We start from the raw sequence: 6,000 nt of genomic DNA, 5'->3' as shown, positions 1-6,000 counted from the left end.
TTTGAATATTCCCGAATGAATGAGACTCGATACACTGTCAATGAAAGTCTGGTAATACATCTCAAGAAGGCAAAAATCAACCATTTTATAGGGAATAGCACCCTCCTATTTCATTTCTGAAATGGCCCCTGGTTCTTTGGCCAGGCATCTTGTTGCCAACAGCTTGAACTTGTTTACACGGTTACACTTTATCTCAAGCAAAACTAGCATTTCTGGAAGCTAAACTATTGAACACAAAACATTGTTTGCCACCTCCATGAAAGTTGTACAGTACACCTAATAGGCACATGGACATTTCCCGCCAAGTATTCAATTAAGCTATATTTAGGTGATGTGCCAGCCAACCAGCAGATGCATGCTGCTGCCTGAGAAGTTATCAGCCAGGTATCATGCACTGCCTGACTCGTGCCACTGGGAACTAGCGGTACCTGTTTAACAGCACACCGCTTCAGTCTCTTTATAAAACGTATGACTAATGCTGTGACTCTCACCAACTGCAACCAACTAAGAAACTTGTCTGGATCGATGATGCTGTCAACTCTCTGGGCTGTGAACAGTACAGGAGAAGTCCGCATTTCTGTACTTGCTTCTGGGCTGCAACTTCCGACTTGGGTTCTCGGCCACAGGTCCTCCCCCTCGAGCAGAAACCTGGGCCCAGCAAACTAAGGACAATATTCGATCAACTCTGTCACTTGGATGCCTCGGGTTCCTAGATTAGCTGGGTTCTGGAGTCCGGGTACGTGTCGCATCCGATTCCACGTAACCAGCATTCTTGCAGAGCTGTCTTGCCCCGGATGACAACAGGGGCCAAGAATTGGAACGGATCCAAGATGGTTGCATTACCAATCAGAATCTGTCTCTTCGTGGTAATCGTCTGATCGGTACTGCTTAAGATGAAGTTAAACGTGTCCGAAGCTGCATCCCATTCAACACCAAGGGTCTTCACACTGGGAAATACCGACTCTTCCAGATTAACTCCAGATGCTTGCTCCGACTCGTCCAACCCTTCTAGAACAGCAAGTCTATTGCTGCACCAACGGCGGATTGTAAAACCAGCTGGTTTCAAAACGGCTTGTAGATCCTGGCGCATACGCCTGGCTTCATCATCATCTTCAAGGCTGTCGATTACGCCATCAATGTATATTGCTTTGAGAACAACCTCTGCTGCCTCCGGATACTGCTCTCGCATTGCCTCAGCTTGATGTTTTGTTACAAACTGCGCCAAAAACGGAGATGCTGCATCACCAAACACCAATCTGGTTGCTTCATAAACTTCAATGGGTGCTGTTGGATCGAGATGCCACCACAACAGCCGGTGAAACTTCCTGTCCTTCTCCGCCATACTGACTTGATTAAACATCTCCTTTATATCTCCGATTAAGGCAACAGGCTTCAAGCGAAACTTCAGTACGATCTCCAAGATATCTCGTTGCAGCATCAGACCTGGGAACATCTTCTGGTTCAGACTTGTTCCTTCGTAGGCTGCTGCAGCATCATAAACGATGCGCACCTTCGTAGTTTGCTTATCATCCCGGATCACGGCAAAATGCGGCCGGTACCATCCTGGTTCTTGAGCTTTTTCCGATGATATCTTGGTGATGTATCCTTTCTCGACAGTCGCCTCAAATGCTTCTTTGTATCTTTTGGCTACTTCCGGTCTCCTCATCAGACTGGCTTCAAGTGATCTAAGTCTTCTTTCAGCCACTATTCTGTTATCTTTTAAATCCGGAGGGTCTTCATGCCAAGGAATCCCAACTTCGAACCGGTCTGGTAACTTCCTTATCGAACTCTTAGTTTTCTCAATCACCATCTTGTCTTCTGGAGCATGGATGTCCTCATGAACTTCTCCAATGACGTCCTGGTCCCACAACTTTTGCAACTGCTGATCGGTTGACTCGTGTGTGGCATGAAAGCTCATCGTGAAGTTGGTGGTGGTCTGATGTACATTGATCAAGGGTAGAGGACCAACACACGTCCAACCAAGCGGTGTTCTCCTGGCGACTGGCTCGCCGGGTTTTCCAATACGCTCCCTCAAGGGCGATACCTAACTCTGGGTAGTCAGATCCTATCAAAACATCAACAGTCTTCCTACCCGATGCTGTAGGAAACTCCAAATCAGCAATATGGTCAAACTTAGTCTTGTGGTGGTTCCAATTCTGTATCGGTAGCTTTCTGCACATGTCACTCATCGTCCAGATCTTCATCTTCCGAACCGTGCTGCCATCTATACTCTCAAGCTGAACTTCTACTTTCTGGCTGTCCAGTGACACACAGTCAGCAATTGAAGCAATCTTCAAATTCGCCTCAGTTCCACTTATTCCCAGAGCTGTTACGACATCCGCTCGAACATAAGATGTGTCAGATCCTTCATCCAATAGGGCATTTATCAGCACTCTCTTTCCTCCTGGACCAACTAACCACACTGGAACCGTCCGCAGCACAACCTGTATGGGTGCATTAGGCTGCAAATCACTGGTACCAAAGGAACTGTTGGCATTATTGGCAGGGTCGGCTTTTGACTTTGGTGACGGTCGGTCTTCATGAAGATGGAAATGGTGACTTTTACCACAGCCATTGACATTGCATGTGTTCCCGCGGGGGCAGTTTTTACCCATATGATTTCCCGCCAAACATCTGTAACATAACCTCTTTTCCTTTGCTAGGCTCCATCGCCTTGGCACGGCCACCGACTTCCAAACAGGACAGTCCAACAATCTGTGTGTGGATTCACAGATGTAGCATTATATGTTGTGGGAGCAAGAATAATTTTTCTGTTCCAAATAAAAACATCGTGCTGTGTATATTATATCCTCTTACTTTTAAAAATATCATTGCCTATTAAACCATATTTACCATGACTAGTTGGTTTTGTGGTGGATGTCTTCCATGTTGCTGATCATTTTCAATACCAGAGTCTTCATCAGGGCCTTGAAAGCCATCTTTTTCATCTGATGAAAAGTCGTCGTCACTCTTCTGGAAAGTCAAAACAAATTTGTAGGGAAGGAAACCATAATACAAATTTTCAACAGGGAAGTGTAGCATAGAAAAGTGCCATTTCTATGAGAATCAGCTATAATGACGCAATATCATTTCCATTGCCATCACAGTAGCAAAGTGTAAGAGAGCTAACAGCATGACATCATCGTGTTGATCCTTGTCTCTGTGCACCGTTCATTGATCTGCATGAAAATGATCTGGCTTCACTCAGGTCCAGTTGGAATTGGAATAGCCCGATAATTCAGTCAGTTTTAGAATTTTTCCATTTTATGTGTTATTTCATGACGGGAACTCCTACTGTAAGTGTAATGTAAAATGGAAGGCGACTGGGCAGCCAACAGTTTGGTAATGATGCCCTTAATATTAACAATGGTCCTTGAACCATGTTTTTATTGTAGTTTCAAGGAATTTGGCTGTGGAATTTGATGACAAGAATCCAGTTTTCTTTGTGATGATTTTTTCCAGCCAGAAAAATATCTATTGCTGATAATCTGGTGACTGCAATGGAACTGGAAGAGAAAATAGTCATTCATAATAACCAATTCAGACTCCGAATCAGAAGAATCAATGTATCGTCTATTTCCATCTAAATTCAAACCGCACTCTTCAGGCCCACTCATGAACATGTCCTCATGGACCAAAACTTCCCCAGGGCAAGTGAATGAGCAGTTGGAACGAGAGAACTCCGTTTGTCCTCCATCAGCATGACGCTGCAAAGAAAGTGAAAAGGACTCAGTATTAAAACAACTTTCCATTGTAAATTAAATCATCAGACGCAATAAGCTGGGAAATCATTGTTGTGTTGTGAGTAAGAGATGGCATAATATGAATCAATGAGTGGCTACCGAACTGTGATACTTCCCAGGAAGTTGAGCTTGACGCAAGGGCCCAACGCGCCGCGTAGCGGCAAAAAAGCGAAGCTGGCGAAACATTTATAACGGGTCACCGTCACTTATTATTGGACTTATAGCGCATTTACGGGGTTGCAACTATTTTGCTTTATAGTGTCACCAGGAAAGAAAAGCATGCGACCTAACGCCGATCTATTTGTATAAAGTGATAATTGGAAGGTATATAGTAGGAAATATCAATAAAATAATCATTCCATGTCGTCTTTTGAGGGCATTTTTGATTGTAAAAAATATATGTGTACGTCACCGTAGTCTCTGCAATGATAATTTTATCAGAGCAGTCTCGCGCAAGTAGAAGTTCTTTACCTATTAGTTCTTCACTTATTAGTCTCAACGTCTGGCGCAAAGCCAGACGTTTTCCATTACGATTTCACTACGATGTTTGACAAGAAGGAGCAGTGCGCGAGATATGCTAATGAGCAGACTTCCCTGGATTGAGTTTCTGAAGAATGTTCCATATCGCGCTAAGCTCATCACTACTGATTATGACAGGCGTGCAACGGTAGGTATCTGCTCCCCAACTTCCACCCTAATACGGTACAATAAGTTACCATTTGATGGGAATGGGACAATGCCCTCACTGTGTATGGAGTCATAGGGATAAGAAGACATTATTCATTAGTGTTGGTACAAGTGATTTTGCCCAAAAAGCATGCGCATTCAAAAAACAAAATATGCAAGGTTACGGTATCACGTACATGATCATGACGACGTGCAGAAAGTGCACTGGCCAGTGCATACCCTATGGCTATGTACTAGTAAACATGGTAAACATGAACAACATCATTATTCATCGGCAGTTCATTTTAATCCGAGCTTTTCCTGAAACATATAGCCATGATGATTAGGCCTACCATGTACCATGACCAATAACAGCACTAGATCATGTAGATGTCAACAAGTTCACATGAACCGTATAATCCCGCATGGCGCATGTGGGGCATGCGTCTAAACCAAAGCCCCAAAATCACTTGTTTTGGTCTAATTCACTTGTGTTTCCCCCGTCTCCCAGTCCATAATACATTTACAGTTTACAATCCCCGATCATGGCCCAACAAAAGGTCATCGGTTGAGTAAAGGAACACAACTGTTCAATGGATTTATAGTTGAATGCGATCAAACTACGTCTTTTCAATCGTGGATTGTAAATTTAACCCCATGGGCCTAGGGAAGGCCCTATAACAATACTTTCGACACAGTTATTATCTCCGCTGCCTCCACCATGTTACACACAGTGCTCACTGCTGATTCTAAAATGCGCCACCTAGTCAAAACAGGACATATGTTCTTCTAGGAATAGATCTCTTTCCAATATTTCGTCATTCCACTATCGTCATCACCTAATCATACTTTCATTGACATTACAGGCACACATCCACAGAGCACTCTTCAAATCATCTACACAGTGGTTATCCAACTAGGATTATAAAGGTAATTTCTTAGCCCCACACAGTGGGTTTCAGTCTTGATAAAGGGGCACTATTGCTAGCAGCTAGGTAGGCAAGATAAAGTTAGACGAAGTAGCCGATAGGGGTCTCTCACCCCTCAAAGTCCGTCACAACTATTCAAGCTTGTACAAGGAATACATGCAGCGCTGACTCTAACAAGGCCCAATGGGAATGTCGCACAGTCATCTGTCAAAAACAAGACCTATGTTGCAGTATGATCTCTTGCCAATATTTAATTATTGCACTATCGTCATCACCTCATCATACTTCATTGACATTACAGGTACACATTGACATAGACCACTGTTGCAGTCAACGACACAGTCGCTATCCAAGTAGCATTATAGAGGTAATTATCATTATCATACCTCATTAGCATGTGAACCAATCACGTCGCGTCCTTTGCGATCACGGCAAAGCCTCATGGAATAATGTCTTTCACCGTTGAATAATTTTTCATATTCCATGCCTACAACTTCAATTTCTTCATATTCCATGGCTAGAAGTTCAATACTAATATAATATCCAAGATAAAGTTACAAGAAGTAGTCAATAGGGGTCTCTCACCTCTCACTGTATGTCCACACTATTCACGCTTGTACGAGGAATACATTCAATGCTGAATCTAACAACACCCAGGGCCC

This window comes from Lineus longissimus, chromosome 6, assembly GCF_910592395.1.
Source record: "Lineus longissimus chromosome 6, tnLinLong1.2, whole genome shotgun sequence".
NCBI classification, from domain to species: domain Eukaryota; kingdom Metazoa; phylum Nemertea; class Pilidiophora; order Heteronemertea; family Lineidae; genus Lineus; species Lineus longissimus.
This window is presented reverse-complemented; position numbering follows the sequence as displayed.